This window comes from Mirounga angustirostris, unplaced genomic scaffold (genome assembly GCF_029215605.1).
Source record: "Mirounga angustirostris isolate CCGP_5_RB_7025 unplaced genomic scaffold, mMirAng1.0.hap1 SCAF_2, whole genome shotgun sequence".
NCBI lineage: Eukaryota > Metazoa > Chordata > Mammalia > Carnivora > Phocidae > Mirounga > Mirounga angustirostris.
In genome coordinates, this window is record NW_026991710.1 from 187,762,129 (window position 1) to 187,780,773 (window position 18,645).

General features: G+C 44.4%; 1 protein-coding gene across 4 annotated transcripts in view; it reads right to left on the reverse strand.

Moving 5' to 3' along the window:
* Positions 1–18,645, reverse strand: part of STOX2 (storkhead box 2) — a 223,255-nt gene that overhangs the window by 146,126 nt on the left and 58,484 nt on the right. The window lies entirely within an intron of this gene.

The window sequence follows — 18,645 nt, forward strand, 5'->3', positions numbered from 1 at the left end:
AGGGTAAATACAGACTTGCCGAGCAAGAGCCCAAATCCTTGACCTCGGATGCACTCCAATGTCTGAAAGGCATCAGTTGACACAGCTGATTAATTTGATTCCCTATCACACACATGTCAAACAACACGAATAAAGGGCTGCCGGAGTTCTGACTTCCCCCAGCAATCAGCTTCTCCTTCTGCATCCCCAGCATGCTGTGGGTGTTCTATTCTAACGCCGGGCACTTTGTGACATTTTTGCTTCCCTGGGTATTTCCTCTCTGGGACTGTGAGGCAGCCTTCGGGAGGAGTTATTCCCCTTTGTTATCTCCCGAGCCCAGAACTGAACCTGGACCAACAAAAGAGACTCAGTGAATAGCAACAGACTAAAAGTCATTGCACGAGACAAGAAGTTACCGTATGGGACAAGCCTGGATGGGAAATGCTTTCTCCCGATCACGAAGGACAGATGGTGCTCACCCGTGCCGCTTCTAGGCAGGATCATGGCTGGATGGGCTACTGATCCAAGAAACTACGACAGTTTTACGTGCTTTTAATGATAATCTGGCCAAGAAAAAAACCGAGACTTAGGATTCACTGAAGCCTCATTTGGTGATGAAGCCTCATTTGACACCACTGAGTAGCTCCATCCGGAGAGTGACATGCCCATCCTTCACCATGTCAGTCTTTACTCCTTAGGGCTCATGGAATTAACAAACTCCATTCTTTCACCCTTCCTTCCTCGGTCACATTTTATTTATTCATTCATTTTATTTTATTTTATTTTATTTTTAGAGAGGGAAAAGGAGAGAGAGAGAGGGAAAGAGGGAGTGCTATAGTTTTAGCTCTTATGTTTAGGTCTTTGATCCATTTTAAGTTAATTTTTTTGGTCACTTCATTTTATTTGTTTATTTAATTTTGGGGGAGAGGGGAGAGAGAGAAGGGACAGAGAGAATCTTAAGCAGGCTCCATGCCCAGCATGGAGCCCAACACAGGGCTCGATCTCACGACCCCGAGATCACGATCTGAGCCAAAATCAAGAGTCGGACACTTAACCAACTGAGCCACCCAGGCACCTTACGTCACATTTAAAAAAAAATCTCTCTCTAAATCGTCAATAGGGAAATAGTCCTGGTAAGTTTTAAAGGCCATCTGGGAGTTTCAAAATCAATCAGAATGTTGGAGAAATTTCTTAAAGACCTGTCAGTAAATGATAATGGAAGTTTCAAGAAAAACTGTCTTCTAAACATGCAACGGACACGCACATGGAAAATCGTATGGATGGTGAACATGCACTTCCCTTGATCTACTACAATCAATGAAGCAGTTTACAGGTCGCTCTACAGCAGAAACACGACGATAGGAAGTGTAGCCACCAATTTCCTTAACACGTAAAATAGCCCCCATTCGTGGGGGAAGAAAAAACTATAAACAAAAGGTAGCTCTATTTTTCTTCCCTCTAATTCGTACCACAGGTAACAAATGTGAGGATGAATTACTTCAATCATTGATTTACAAAATAAAATACACCGATCATTTCTGTCCACTCTATTTACACCTATATTCCCTATTTTGCCTCCCCTAACTATCCGTGACCTAATATTTCATATGCTTTAAAGTGACTGCAGTTCAAGTCCTATCTAGTCAGCAATGGAAAAAGTTTAATTTGCAACCAAATTGGCAGTCCAGATATTCTCGTCACAAGAAAACAAACTTCAGAGACTCCCCCTACGGAGGGCCCAGGTGATTGGATGTTGACGTCTGCCTAAATTTTACTCCACTCCTAGATTTTTCAAATAATATTTTTTTAAAAAGTGAAACTTAGAAAGAGCGAGAAGAGCAGGGTCCCAAAGAAAAGTGTGAGATGCCATATGATAAAATACGTCTTTTTCGGGGCAAATGCAGTTAATGTAGTAGCTCCTCATACTCATTTTGCACAGTGCACGTTTCCATCTACAATACTATGAGGAACTAAAGAGAAATCTCACAGATCAGATATTACATTTAGAATGGGAATAAGCATCTGATTCAAAAGTCAGAGCCACTGGAATACTGTCCCCACCGAGCACTGTGGTCGGTTAAACGCAACGTACTGCCAGGATGCTGGGTTCGAGTTAAATCTGATTCATAAACAAAACTACCAGCAGAAAAAAAGAAAAGCAAACTCCTTTAACTTTTGTTCCTTGTGACGACGATGCTTATGCTAACAAGAACAGTGATAGCATTCCAAATGGCAGTCATTTATAATCTGGATTTAAAAAACCCACAATTCTATGAAAATGACAAATAGCATGCCAGAAAAGATAAAACGCTAGTTTGAGATGAATCTTGCCTACAGGTGATGTTTCTTTGGCCGACCCCGCCAGCCCCGTTCCGCCCAGCCCCACACCTTCCAGCCAAGTTCCACGAGGTCTGGTCATCCTGAAAGGCACGAGCCCTCGCCCTACGTCTCTCAAAGGCAACCAGAACCTTCTCTCCACCGTTCTGTGTTAACGGCTTCATGGAACTTTAAAGCGGGAACAGTCTCACACGTCAAGAACAGGCTTCGGAAAATGTAAATTAACTTGCACAATGTCCCAGAGCTCGTCGGAGTCAAAGCTCAAATTGAAACTCACTCCTTTTGACTTTCAAGTCACTCCACTCTCTCTACCACATCCTAAAAACCAAGTCCACCTTGCAACCTTTCACGTCACTTGTATCTGCCACAAAAATTTCTGGAAGGGAAAGGGATCAACAGTAGGAAATGCATCATTCGGATCTGGAACATCCGTTTAAAATTTTTTTTCTTTTAGAAAAATGGCACTCGCAGCATCTTTCCACATTGTAGCAAATGGGAATATTACCCAAGGAAAGGTCGTGTCATGGAGCATGTGTGTGGGCAGACTGCGGATCTCAGGGGCCTGGGTTCGAATCTCAGCTGTGGCATTCCTGCTACTAAGACCTCCCTCTCCTCCAGCATCCTCACCTGTCCTGTGGTGGTTGTAACATCGGGATCTCCTTCAGGGGGTTCCCAGGAGGTTAGACGAATTTGTATGGCATATAGAATAATTCTTTGTCTGGCATATAGAACAATTCTTTGAACTACAGTAAATGTTACACAACTGTTAAGCATTTTTTCATGCAGGGAGATGTTATGCATAGTTATATGTATAAGATAAATATTGTGTTATTTTATGCTAAAAATCCAAAGTCTGAGAGCTCCAAAAATATAAATTGTTGCAGTTTTAGAAAACCTCTCAAAGGGTTTTGAAACTTTAAGCTAAAGGGCAATTAGAGGAAAAACAACAATGGCAATCAGATAATATAAACACACCATCACCTGGGCTTCTGGTCCTTGCATAATTCTGATCTAATTAAGAGAATATCGTTTATACCAGCCCCCTCCCCCCACATCCTCCTCTTCCCCATAAATCACAAAAAAGGCCTGATTAAAACAGATGGCTCTTAAATCATAGCCTGAAGCTCTGAAGACTGAAACATCCTACTCATAACACCAGGAGAAACAGGATCTTGAGAGTGTCAGAACGGGTTCTCTGTGGAAAACATTCTTTCCTCACTCGGTAGAATGTGATCTCGTGGAGGCAGCTAGTTAGAGAAACCCAGAAAGAGACTCCGGGGGAGACCAGTGATGAGACTTCCAGGCAAATGGAGCACTTGTTCAGAGGCGAGTTGGCCCTCCCCAACAGGTTGAGCACTTACTTGTCATCAGAGAACGACAGAAGGTGTGGCCTCGCCAAGGCAGACGGCAAGGGCTTAAGGCACCTGCCGTGCCTATGTTGCCAAAGGAACTGAAATCCCACCTGCACGTTCATCCTTGTCTCCACCCCGCCCCCCCCTCCGTCACCCCCGACGGGGCTGGAGGTTTTCTTGACTCCTTAGACCCAGATCTGCTGGGGATAACCAGGACAGTTGGATTGGATCCATGATCATCCCTGCTGGACCTTCATTTTTTTCTCATCTACGGTCAACCCCCCCTTCCATTTTGCCCAAACCTTTGACCACATCCCTTTATAGCTTAAACTTGTTTTAACAGCCTCTCCATGCCTATGTGGTAAAAAGCCTTCCACAACACGACCCCCCAAAATTCTACCTGTATCTCCACAATACTTCCCCGAGCAAACTATATGCCTTCTGGACTTCATTCTTGGTGATTTTCTCTGCAAGGAATCTGCTTTCCTTCCCCCTCCACCTCCCAAACTCCCAAGTCCACTTATTCTTTTTGCCTACATCACTGTGTCCTCTCTGGAAAGTCTTTCTCTTTGCATCTCTGAAATTCCTTGTATCTGCCTTCCAGCAGCCCTCCTCTAACCATCCTGAATTCTGTATTCCTATAATGGTTTTTGGTACCATGAGCATGGCCTTTTATTAAATTGTATATATCTCCCCCAACAGACTGCAAGCTCATTTAGGGAAAATAACAGTGCTTTTATTCACAGAGCTTGGCACCCTCTGTGTGCAATAATTGCAAATTATTGCAATTTCCACGGCAATTATTCACTCCTCTTCTATAGCCTCTGTCCACTTCGTGGACCAGGCGGTAGGTAAACCAACAATCCCACCCCCACTCCTCACCTTACCCAGGAAGTGAGAAAATGAATCGTTAGTCTTCAAAACAAAATATAAACTATCCTTTTCACTCAACGGAGTTTTCCCCGTGTGCAAAGCTCAACTGGAGATTAAACACACACACACAGGTTTCAGCCTCCAGAATCAGAGACAACATGCATGTGGTAAACCACGAGGCAGTAAACATTAATAATACCGGCTAACGGTGTGATACAGATGATAAGAACTCTAAGAGAGATTCTTTGTAGATTATGGTGGTCAGGAAAATCTTCCCAGAGGAGTTGAAATTTGAAGAACTATGATCTCTCACACAGGTGCCAAGAAAAGAAAACAAAGCCTACCTGACTTGTGAGGAAAGATCATTGGATCCAAGGAGATGAGAGAGGGTTAGACGAAAAGTGGAGAAATGCAAAGTGTTTTAGGAGGATTATAAAATAATTAGTTTGGCTGGGACAGATAATCCAAGGGGACATGGGGCATAATGCCGCAAAACGCAGGCCGAGAGGTTTGAATTGGATCCTAGGACAGCATTTTCCAAAGCAAGATTTGCAGAATGACATTCCTACAAGTTGCAATTAAAAGGGCTGAGGTAGAGTTTTGGTAGTTGAATCAGTTTGGAAAATACTATTTGGTCTCCCTTCTGGAGATCAACAATGCCTATTAGAATATTAAAGGCACTAAGAAGTTCTGCATTAAAGAGCCCCATTTTCCTCTGGGTTTTCACATATTTCAAAAATTTTGCTTTGGGAACCCTAATTTAAGAAATGCTGAACTTCAGGCAGTGCGGAGTATTAAAATAAAGTAACACTCACATTTTTTAAGAGTGTAGACCACAGAGTTAGCAAAATGAAGGAGACAACACAGATGGGGCTGGAGCTAAGAAACAGAGAGAAACAAAGGTGTGAAGCAATGTGAAAATCTGTGAGAAATTATAAAGTTGAAGTTAGAAGTGAATCAGGCACTTTCCACAAATTTTGCCAGGGTTCAGTGGGGTTTCTGGGAACATCTATCAAAAGCATCTCCTGCAAGTGCAGGGTCAGTTTGTACCTCCCTAGGTAAGAGCAAAAAACAAAACAAAACAAAAAAAACAAAAGAGGAATCCGTATGGAAACAGGTACAGGAGATGGTGAGTGATCTGTAAATGGACTCCTTCCTTTGTAAATATATATCCTTGTAGATAATAATCCAAAATCAAAGCCATGTGTGATTTAGAATACTTATCTTTTAAACCAGATGAAACCGGTTCCAGCTTCGACATCCTAGAATCCAGAAGTATAAGCCAATCACAGCACAACACTAATGGAAATGCTGGGAGTCCAAAGGGCAAAGTAATTAACATTAGTGTTCAAAACAGGAGTGGATTTATGATTTTCATCACTTTGAATCTCCATTTATCCAGGTTCTTCATGCTAAGCATATGGAAGTGCTTTACATCTGTGGTTTCTAATCCTTTCACGGAGAAAGGAGTTTTATGCTCAGAAAATAACTGAATTCTTTCAAGACACCATTTAGTAAACACTAAATAGCAACTCTCTGGGCTGGTATTTTCCAAATGGCTAGTCTAGAACTTGTATTCCTTGAGATGTCAATGGATGTTGCATATAAACAAGGGTCCTATGGCCAGGTGTGGACAATGGCGAGGTTACTATATTTCTTTACTGCAGAGCTTCCCAGAGCCTTTACAACATTTTACTTTGAGAAACCTCAGTGGGGAGGAGGTGCTGTGCCTCATGTCCTCATTCACTCAACCCAGGACCGCTTCTTTCATGAGTACTGTATGTCCCTGATATTCCACTGATAACCTTTTGGAAAACACAAGACTACCTGTTGTCTGCAGGAGTTAATTTGTTTCTTAGACAGGAAGATTCTAAGCCCTTATGACATGAATAATCCAAATGTGAGGATCAGTGGGCTCCTTGGTGTGGTAGAGTCCTGCAATAGGCCATAAGCCCTCACAGCTTCAGTGGTCCTCCTCTGACAGGAAACACTCCTACCTTTCTTATGGACCTCTTAGGGTGAGCGCGAGGACCAGTGGAGACCCTACATGCAAGCATGCTTTATAAATGAAAAACACAGTATACAATGTTCAGCAAGACACTGTAGGAAGAGGAGTAGAAGCAATGTCTGCCTCTTCTGAATTTCCTTGGTCCTTTGCTTCTCTCATGGCACTGATTACAACTGATCTTAAAGCCCACTTAAATGAGGACAAACCCAATTTTGTCCCATAGTCTATCAGGTCCTCATGACATGGACCCTGCTGAATAAAGGACCACTTGCTCATACCATTCTGGCCTTTTTCCTGTTCTTCAGACATGACCCCCACTCATTCCCACCTCAATGTCTGCTCCCTCTACATGGGCTGCTCTTTTCAAATGTCATGTCTGCAGAAGGGTCTTCCCTGACCACCCTTTCAGAAAAACCCCACGATGGCCATGACCTAGCTTATTTTCTTCATAACACTGAGCATTGTCAGAAATCAACCTATTACTGTATTCATGTACATTTTTGTTACCTGGCTCCTCCTCCTAGGATGTAAGCCCCATAAGGACAAGCACCCTGCCTACTGTGTCCACTGTGGTGGTCTGGTGCTAGGAATCTAGGAGACCCTCATTAAATATCTGTTGCATGCAAGAAGTTCAAGTAAACAGCTACTTGGTGAGAAGAAGCAGGAATCCTGTAGATGGGGAGGATGAGGAGGCATCCATGTTCTCACTTTTACCCGACGGTGTTTACATGGTTGCATTCACTTTGTGATAATTCATCAAGCTGTAAATGTCTATTTAGGCTCTTTTTTGGTCTTGGTTTAAACCAAAATGGTTTTTTGATGTATTGGTGTTTATATAATCATGAATATGGAAATGAGAGTAATTGTCATTATTTTTGAGGACCCACGATGAGCCCTACATCCTGCTAGGCACTTCATCTATATTATCACATCAAATCCTCAAAAATACCTTAAGTAATCATCACAGCCCATTTTACGGATGGAGAAATTGAGGCACAGAGAGACCAAGTAATCTGATTGTGGTCACACAGGTAGGAAGTCAACACAACTGGGATCCCCAACTCATTTGTTCTAATTTTAAATGTACATGTGTTCTACTGAGTCCTGCTTGAAAGTCACTTACAGAGTCAGGACTGGTGTTCTGAGGTGTCTCATCCTTCCCCAGACCCTTTCCTACCTAGAGGCTGTCACAGACCAACAGGGGTTGAATGCGGCCCCTTACTCTACACCTTCTCAAGGATCTACAAACACCACCGCCAGACGGACTTCACCTTTGCATGGAACACACCAGAAATCCTCGTATGTGGCATAAATACAGACAGTGAGCAGAAGTGCCCCAGAGTGGCGGCAGTGAGGACCTGCCAAGGTAACAGGGTGGCCTGCTCTGGCCCGGAGGACTTCTCGGAGGCAGAGTCAGACCTGGGGCTTCCGGTCTGGTCCTGAGTTTGAAATCTGACCAGGTTCGTGTGTTTTTCTCTATGTTATCGAGAACTTCTTTGGAAGAAACAGCACTTCTAGTTAGAAGAGATCTGGGGGAATAAGCCACCATGGGGAGAGAACAGACTTTGTTGTTTTTTTTTCTCCCCCCAAATAACTCCTTGCATCATCGGATTAGTGTACCGTAACAACAACTGAAAAAGGATTTGTTTCTCCAAATAGAGGGTCACCTTGGAGTGATTAGCATGGCTGCCAAAATATAATCCCTCTGCAAACGACGGATGGGGGCACTGACAAGCTTCTACAGGAAGGAGCTTGGCAGGCGAGCACTGCGGGAAAGGCCCTGACTTACACCAGAGGAAACTCAGATGGAAATGAAACTGTTTGCTTTTCCTTCCATGTGTCTGGCAGATTCCCCCAGGTCCTATGGGGTTTATTACAAGGGTGTCAGACCCTATCAGAAATCTGAGGGCAGCCACACACTATCAAGTAAATAAAAGCAACACTCGTTTGTCTGATCGTTGAGATTTTCTTAAGTTGCTCCGAATCCCATCCTTCTGCCAAATTTCCTGTTCCTTGCATAAGGAGATACTGCCTAATTAGCATAACACAAATAGTCCTGATCTTCTTTACGAGTCCAGATACATTTTTAAATGTTTCTTTTAAAGTACATCAGGATTTTTCACACTCTCTAAAGAGGTAGGAGCATTAAAGCAATGTTGGTTCAATTCTTGATTTTTTTTTTTTTCTTTGTAATGGAAAGGTCACAGAACTGGAAGGCAGCAGACTGGATTCTGGTTTTGGCTGAGCTGCTAATTAGTTGTGTCACTCTAGGCAAATTGCTTCACCTTTGAGGGCCTCGGATTCCTTTTCAGCAAAATGAGGGAGGAGGTTGGACCAAACGGATTCCTTTTCAGCAAAATGAGGGAGGAGGTTGGACCCTCCCAGTTTAAAACACTATGATCCTATTTGTGAAGCTCGAATGATTCCTTGTCTCCCTATCCAAAAGCTGGAGCAAGTGATTCTCTTTGACTTAAAAATTCACACTGTGCTAAATACAAATAGGTATACACATCAGCGAAGAGGGATGTGATTTAAAGGCACACAGACATTTAACTGTGAAATTACATACGACCTTTGAATACCTCTCTTCCCTAGAGAGCTATATGTTTTCTCACCTAGCTTTAATAGGTTGATAAATATGTAAACACACACACATACACACACACTGACATGAAGGAATCCCCACTGACAGGAAGGAATACTGAGGCAATGAAAAGAAAGTCCTAGATATTAAAAAGCTGTTTCAGTCTTTTGGTATACTAGAAGAAAAAAAAAAGAATCTGGTCAATTTAATAAAATAATCTGGATTGCCCAGTAACATCTGGGTTTCAGGATTTGACTTGCAATATCAAAATTCATAAAAGCACAGAACCTATCTTGGTTTGGATTATGAGCTCCTAGAGAGCAAGAACCATGCTGCCTTTATGTGATCCATAGTCAACACCGTCTGCTGAGTGGATTGAGAGTTCCCCATAAAGGCTTTCCAGCCCCTGGACCCACCATCTCTTTCCTGTCACAGCCACACCAATACCCACAACCCGGCTCCCCACCTATCTTCCAAGGGCTGCCCGCCACATCTCATTTTGGGGACTTCCAGGTCTGGTTTGCCCAGCGCCCCCCACCTCCCGCATCCCACATCCCTCATCCTCTCATCCTCATCCTCTTTGATCACCACCAACTTGACTCAGTAAGTGCCTGTCGCACTGATGTCACCCCGTTCAGAGTCCTCTGCTCCCACAGCAGCGTGATCCTGCCCTATTGCATCTGCCTGTTGACCCAGCTGCCTCCCGCTCTCACTTTGCAGGAACCAGAGCTCAGAGGGGCCTTGGTCACATCTGTAGCTCCAGGATACCCGAATGGCAAAGGAGGAAAAGAGAGAATGGACAAAGGGCAAGCAAGGTGCTGAGCGAGGCACTGTGGACATCCCAAGAACTGACCTCCGTCATCCTGAGCCCCACCTTCCTGGAAGATGTACCATACACGCTGTTCATGTTTGATCACCACCAAAATATGGTCTAAATAATCTTATTCCTCATGAGAGACAGAATCCTAAAGACTGAGAAAATCAGAAAAACCTTCCTATATAAAGAGAAGGGGGTGTGTGTGCGCGTGTGTGTGCGTGTGTGCACGTGTGCGTGCGCGCACGTGTGCGTGTGTGCGCGCATGCGCGTGCGTGTGCACACGTGTGCGCGTGTTCGTGTGTGCGCGCACGTGTGCGTGTGTGCGTGTGCGTGTGCACACGTGTGTGCGTGCTCGTGTGTGCACGTGTGCGTGTGTGTGTGAGTGTGTGTAGGCAATAGGAACCCACTGATGTTTTTTCAACGGAAGAAGAGCCAGAAAGAAAAAAGTTTTAAGAAGGATACCTCGCAGTGGTGTATAAATACACTGAAATGGCATAGAGATTATTTTTTTAACTTATTTTTTTAATTCCATTAATTAACATATAATGTATTATTGGTTTCAGAGGTAGAGGTCTGTGATTCATCAGTCTTATATAATACCCAGTACTCATTACATCACAATCAAATGGCATAGAGATTAAAGTACAAATTATTTCCATTAATTATGCAGCCATGAAAAATTATGACAATTGTATTTATAGATGTGGAAAAGCAATCATTTAGGTCAAATACAAAAAGTAGGCTACAAAACCATATAGGTGATGGAATCGCAATTTTTAAGATATTTTTATCATTTTTATATATGAGAATATTTAGATAACTAGGAGGGAAAACCTCAGAGTGTTAACAAAGACATTATCTGAGTGGTGAAACAGGTGACTTTTCCCTTCCTTCTTCCCATCCTTCTTTCTTTCCTTCTCTCTCTTTGCTTATCTGTATTTTCCAAATTTCTTTCTCCCAGAACATGAACCACTTGGGTAATTTTTGTAAATCTCCTCTGAGTAAGTAAATAGCCCGTTTATAAATATTAAACAGTGCAGGAAGGAGTTGGTGAGGATTTGGCCCCAGGCAGTGGCCATGGGAATTGAGAAGGAAGCAGAGCTAAGCAACTGGGGAGAAGAGCTGACAGACGTGGGCGCCTGACTGGATGATGAATTTAAGGGCAATCAGAAATCCAGTGTGACTCCCAGGTTTTCAGCCCACGTGGAGGAAATGCTGGTTATGCTGCCAGGAATGGGGCCAGCAACGAGGGCATTGAGTTTGGACGAAAAGATCATTCCCCCTTTGGGGAGGGGGGTGGGAGGATGGGTTAGCCCGGTGATGAGTATTAAGGAGGGCACGTACTGCATGGAGCACTGGGTGTTATACGCAAACAATGAATCATGGAACACTACATCAAAAGCTAATGATGTAATGTATGGTGATTAAACATAACATAATAAAATAAAATTTAAAAAAAAAGAAAAAGAAATCAGCAAATCCGCAAAAAAAAAAAAGATCATTCCCCTTGCCACGTCTGCTTGAAGTAATGACAGGTCATCCAAGAGGGACTGAAGTTCAAGACCAGGAGCGGGGGGCGGGGGGAGTAAGGTGGCCGTAGATTTAGGAGCCACGCCCAGCCCCAGCTCAGAGTAAGCGCCCCTCCACGATGCCCACAGGAGCCGGACTCCTCCAGCTGGGCAGCCCTTGGGCTGTGCCCAGACGAGCCGTCTCCTAGTCTCCTTTCCTCACTAGACCTTGGACTCCGGGAGGAAGGGCCCAGCTGACGCGTCAGGTCCCCCTCAATGCCTAGGTCAATGCCTGGGGCAGAACAGGTGCCCGAGGAGTGTGGCGGACTGCTGAATCCTCCGCAGTGACCGCTGAAGCAGGGAGAGTGGATGAAATGTCTGAGAGAAGGAGGAGCTGAACGGACAGACACTTGGGAAATACAAGAAGCGTGGGAGGGATGGTACTGCCAACCAAACAGATACAGATCAAGGACAACGCAGCTTCCCAGAAACCCCCGGAGGGGAGCTGCAAAGCCAACAAGGAGACCAACAAGGACCCGCAGAGGTGAGAGTCCAGGGGGACAGGACGGGAAAGGTCACCAGTGACAAGGTTACTGGTGATTCAAGAGAGAATGGTGTCAGGGACAAAATCCGATGAATGAAAGCAGAACCCTCTCCGAAGCTGTGTAGTGAGGAGGTAAAACAATGCAGCTCTCGGAGAAGCTGAGTCAGGGCCGACTTGTTCAGAATCCAAGCAGGGGACCTACACAGGCAGCAGTCAGAGGCAGAAGGAAGAGGAAAACCCGTGTGATCGCCCCATGCTCTGACCGCCCGCCGCACTCCCAGCGCACAGCACGCAACTGAGCTCTAATTACACGCTCAGATCATTCGCTGAAGCTGCTTCTGTCCTCTCCTCTCATTTAGATGGCCCACCAAACTGTGGGGTAAACTCCCATAGTAAATTCCTTGATGAGATTTGGTAGTTGATGGTTTGGCCCCCCTGAGATCAGGGCCAAAGAGAACACAGCCACAGACATAAATACACGGGCACTAACTTTTAAACAGACACTACAGCAGAAAAAAAAAAAAAAAAGGCTATTTTTAAAGTAGCACCTTGACATCTTCCTTCCCTTTTTCCCTAACAGCAACACACCCCATTGTACTCGAGCAGGGGAGTTAGCATCCCCCACCATGCGTGCTGGCTAATTGCAAGGTGACGTTCCTATGGACCGCGCTATCAGCCGCGAGTCCGCGGGGGACAGGGGGTGACAACAGCGGTAGCCTCGGTCAAGGCGTCTGCAGGCAGATCCCCGTGCCTGCTTCGCAGCCCTCAGAAGGCGCGCTCAGAGCGGTTCGATGAGAGGTACATCTCTGCAGCAAGACTTTCCAGAAGCCGGTCAGGGAGCTCCCGGCAAGGCCGGGAATGAAGCCCGAGACCAGAAGCTGACTCAGAACAGACCTGCTCAGGCAGATGGAGGTGAAGCGCTCACATTTGCCCCCCATTCACACGCTTCCAGACAAGCCATTAACATTCCTCCATGCGTCATTCCAGCCATACCTTCTCCTGAACAAAACTTCGTGGCTTGCTCGCATGTATTTTTGCAATCGGAAAAAATCAACTCTGCCCATTCAAGCACTTTTTTTTTCCTTAAGCTTGAAGATGCTTACATACACATAAAAAAGTGTATGATAAACATACCCATAATAAACTTTACCAAAGATTTTCCCACACGGAGATATTTGCAAAATGTATGCTAAACAGATGAACCGTTGGTTTCTCTTCAATAATGAGCTTGGTTCTTTCCAAGCTACTCTTGCTATAAGTTACACTTTCCAGCGAGAAAAAGTGAACATGTGGAAATTACATGAACATTTTCAGGACGCTGGGGCCCATTTAATATACTGAAGCAACAATTTATCAAATAGGACCCAAGAGCCAGCCTCACCGCCCCTTTCACATATGTTAAACGACTCCCCCAAGACTAGTCTATAGACTAAGAATCTGCATCATTAATTAAAGAACTGGAATGGTCTGTACTAACCTGGGAGCACCCTGCTGTAGGAGAGACTCGAACGTACGCCATAATTGCAAAGTGAACAGTTGGGATGAGGAGTTTTCAGAATTAAGCACTTAAAACTAATGTGTGTGATTCCACTTCCTTGCTAACCTAGTGTACAACAGGTGTGGGAATTAATTCTGTGTTATTTACACTCCCCCTCATTTTAACTTGGCCAAATGTTCCATATTGAATTATTCTGTGGGTTTTAGATTAGTCACCAAAGGAAAAAGAAAATTAGGGTGAAGAGTTTCTTGTTAAACACTAAGGTTTCAGGGCTTATCAGGAAAGAACAAATCTATCCACGGAACATTTCATATCCAGGAGACTGATGAGTCTCAAAGATTTGAGATTTCAATGTTGCCAAACTAGCCAAGAATTGCCAAGTATTATACTAAATTCATATGCACATTAAAAAAAATACTCCCTGTTTATAAACAATCTTCCATATGCGTTGGACAGAAAAGCGCTAAGTTACAATTCACTGGCTGACTTCTGCAATCTGTCATTAATTGCTATTTTCAAGTAAAAATTATCCCATTAAATTTATTTCCAGGGCTCTCTTTCAAACCTGTTTATAAGCAAGCTTCTATTTCCCAATGAGATGTCAAATAATTTACCTAATGGTTCCATTTATATAGGATTTAACTTTTTATGTAAACATTTCAGAAAAGCGGGCCTCTCTTGTGCACTGTTTATTATTTTAAAACATACATTCACTTTGTATAAAAAAGAACAAATTCAACTCTCCCCTTCCCGACCCCTCCTGGCCTCCCATGAATCTAGTTTTTTTCACGGGCCAGAGTTTGTAAGTTTTGGTCAAAGCTCTCAGAACAAATAGAAATTCTGATGAAAGCACATGCATTTGTACATGCACCATCTACAGCTTCTGTGTCTTATGTCTTGGTCTCCACATAGCTCTCAGCTGTAGGTAATCTTGCTATTGGCTCAAATTGCAACGTCAATCAAACACTGGGCAAAGAAAGCTCATCTAAAGATATTTCCTGCAGGCTCATCCAAAGGTACCTTCTTTTGGCTAATAAATAGGAAAGTCCAAGCTAAGTGATCTATGACAGCGATGAACCAATTCATTCTCCCAAACCCTTAAATGTGTTTCATGATGACCTTTCCGCAAGTGTCTGGAAAGAACACGAAAACGCATTTATGAGAACCATCTGAACGCGGAGAGCAATTGACAAATAATGCTCCATTTACGGAGAAATCATGAAAGTAGGAGGGCCTGGTGGAGTACAAGTTTATAGCGATCGTATCCCCCACGCAAGACACACAAATAAACCTCCTGGTGTTCCAGGTTTTGGACAAATGAACTATTAGTGCCCATATGTCACCAGACCAAAAAAAAAAAAAAAAGAAAAGAAACCTGTCAGGTCTTATAAAGTATTGTATTTTAAAAATTCAGACCAGGGGCACCTGGGTGGCTCAGTTGTTAAGCGTCTGCCTTCAGCTCAAATCATGATCGCAGGGTCCTGGGATCCAGCCCCGCATCGGGCTCCCTGCTCCGCGGGAAGCCTGCTTCTCCCTCTCCCACTCCCCCTGCTTGTGTTCCCTCTCTCACTGCCTCTCTCTGTCAAATAAATAAATAAAATCTTAAAAAAAAAATCTTAAAAAAATTAAAAAAATAAAAATAAAAATTCAGACCAATTCCCGAGTTTCCTCCATCTAGAAACATACCCCCGAGTTCAATATACGTACTCTCCAGCGTGGGTCCTGGCTTCTTGGTTTTGCGAGCGGTCTGTAAAATGTACAGATGGTAATCATCTGCGGCTTCCTTCAAATCCTGACGACTTCTGCTTTATTCTCTTGATTTCCTTTGGTGCCAGAGACGCTGTTCTGTGCCGGGGTTACGGCATGTGAAGTGAAGCTGCAGTCAGCATTTTACTACGTTCAGCATTTCAGGTTTCCCGACGGCTAACTCCACCATTAAAGACAGCCATGCTCTGGATATTTTTCAATCTCCTTATTCTCTTTTCCCCCTTCCACGGGAGGGTGCTGGGTCCTCCTGCAGTGGCCCAGAGCTTTAAAGTTTCCAGACCGCATGAAAATAAATACTAATGCAATTCATTTCTACCTTCCGACATGCCTTCCCTTCCCCGGTGGCTTTGGCGGTGTTAATTTTCCCTCACTCTCCTGCAGTGGTGAAGGGCTTGTCTGGACAAGCGAGATAGCACTTGGGCAGGAGATTAAAAGCCCACACTGAAGTCATTAAGTACCTGCGGGGCCGGGCCCTGAATGCACTCAACACAGTCTCCAAACACTGTCACCTAGACTTGAAAAGCAGCCGGAAAAGCGTTAACAACTAAGACGATCTCATTTGGGCATTTCCAGGCCCTTGAACCACCTGTGTTTTATATCGCAAAACAGTGCTTCAGCTTGGAGACCGGGACAAGGAGGAAATGCCTTACTTGCATTTCATTGCACCCTGAAGTATGTGAACAGTGAACCCCGACAGAGGTCTAGAACTAAGGTGACCAAAGTCTCATGCAGCCCAGGACAGTCCCCAGTGTGGAACCATCCCTGACACTGACTTCCACCCCCAACACTGTCCTGCTTTCATCAACACTTGGTTACCCCATCTGTAGCTTTTGACCTCAGTTCTGGAAAGTTCTTTACATTTACCGTGTGCATCTGAGAAACTAGCTGACACTCTACCCCTGAAATCACAGGTTCAAGTAACTATTTAGCCATTCCGACAGTTAAGACTTGACACCTTTCTCCCACCTGTTACTTACACTGAGGCACCCTTCTGTCAACTTATTTTATTAGCTTGGTTTAAGTATTTTTCTTTTTCCTTATTAAGATAAATCCTTAAAAACCCACCTCTAACTTACACAGAAGAATCCTTCATGCCTTAAAGGAATATTCCTCCCAAGATACAAGGTGTGGTCAGATCATCCAATCTAGAATAATTTTGATGTGGGTGTGACACAAAGCAGCATCCTCCTTTCTCCCATTTGCTGCCTGATTAAAGCATGAAGGAGAAAGTTGCAACATAGTCTTCTTTTGACATTTTTAAAAGAAATCTCACTACAGAATCTTGGGGATGACCCATAAATAACAATTGTTATAAATAGAAATCATAAAGAATAATAAACAAAAATCTCGTCTGGGGGTTGGGAAAGATGATATTCTCCAATTTTTTTTTTTTTTTTGGTCCTTTAAGAATCTGAATAAACCTTTCAATAAGAAAATGCAGATATTTGGGGAAATCGGGTATAACTGAAAACATTAGGGAAGAAAAATCCATCAGAAATCTGAGGGATCTGGAAAAAGAATTCATGGGGCAGTAAAACGAACAGGAAAGAAACACCGCCATTTGTGGGAAGGGCTTCTCCTTTGTGGCACATAAATAGAAGAGCATGCTGAACTTTCCCCATGCCTTCCCCCGATCCAATCCTACCCCGTCATTATCTTGATGTGGATGACTCCAGCCTTTATTTTACTGTCTCCCAAGTTCTAGTCTCACATGGCCAATTACGGACAGCCCCACCTAGGTGCCCTATGTATAGCTCAGACTCAAGGGGCTCGTTGCTGCCTCCACATTCCATTTTTTTGGATAAGCCCAGCCACCTACTCTCCAGGGCGAGCACCATCTACCTCTTGCAAAGTCCTATAAACACTCTCTCCAAAATATTTCTTGTATCTATCCCCTATGAAGCTACATCCTCTTTTCCATCGCCAGGTGGGACCAGTGGACCTCCGTGGGCAGTACGCTTGGCCTACTCTTCCATTCCCACGACCAATCCCACCCTGGGGCAGGAGACCTTTAATTTAACCGGAGCCAGCTCCACCCTGGAGTCCGACAGCAGGGAGCACCGACCGACAGTCCCTCTCGAAAGTCCCACTTTTAATCAAAGAGCTCCCATTTCCCTGATCCCAGCCTGCCTCCAACCCTCAAATAACAGGGCTTCCCCTCTAGGCCTTGTTCCCAAGCTCCTGTTTTGGGGATTGCCCAAAACATCGGGCTCCTCCTGGGTCTGGGACTTCTGCCAGTTTCCCAACTTGGCCCCGACAAACCTTTCTTCCGTCTCCAGTTCAATACTTGGAATCTGCTAGCCCCTGCTACACCATGTTCCTCCCCGGAGTTAACTAGTAGTCGGAGGGCCTAGAGATCGTCACACCTGTCAGAAACTGCTTGCCGGCTCTCAGCGCAGTGTGAACTCCCACCAAGCAAAGACCAGAGCCAGAAACCAAGTACTCAGCAGAACTCTATGTGCTCCATCTGGGCCCTGACATGGGCTCCGGCATCCTGTTCCAGCTTTGGACACACCACCGGCTTTGGCTTATTTTGGTTCCGAATCGACACTTCTGGTTTTACCCGTTATATGGCTGCTTGGACATTCTGTGTTTCTGATCCTCATTCCTAACCTTCCACTTCCCCTGTAACTATGACAGCTTGCGCCCATTTGGGCATGGTCTAGAACAAAGCAGCCAGCTACTATTCTTCCAAGCAGCCACCTCCCACCTGCCTCGGCCAACTCTCCTAGTTTCTGCCTATGACCACCACTGTCCATTGCCTACTGAATAGTTAGCCTCCTTCTTTCTTCCTGGCTTACGGGACCTTGGTCCGTTGACCTCTTGACAGACAGGCCTTGCTTGGGCCCTAAGGAAAGGGTCATGGTAAATCTCATTCCTTTTGTCCAGTGACTGATCGGAGATGGTGTCTGACTTATTTTTGGCTAATTCAATATAAGAAGTTTTCTGAGAAGGATTTCTGTCCTGATATTTTTTAAAAATCACCAGGAAAAGGCCTTGCGCCAATCCTCTGCCTTGAATGCACAGAAAATATCTGGAGCTACTGCAGCCACATTGAGATTAAAAGGCACAATAGAGGACGTAGGGGACAATATTCTAATGACGCTAGAAGAGAAAGACAGATGGGGCCTGAATTCTTTTTTTTTAATGTTTTATTTATTTATTCATGAGAGTCAGAGAGAGAGAGAGAAGCAGGCTCCCCGCCTAGCAGGGAGCCCGATATGGGACTCGATTCCAGGACCCTGGGATCATGACCTGAGCTGAAGGCAGACGCTTAACCATCTGAGCCACCCAGGCGCCCTGGGGCCTGAATTCTTGACAGCGTCATTCGGCTACTTCTCTAGCTCTTGACTGTCCATTCCAGGTTTCTTTTATGTG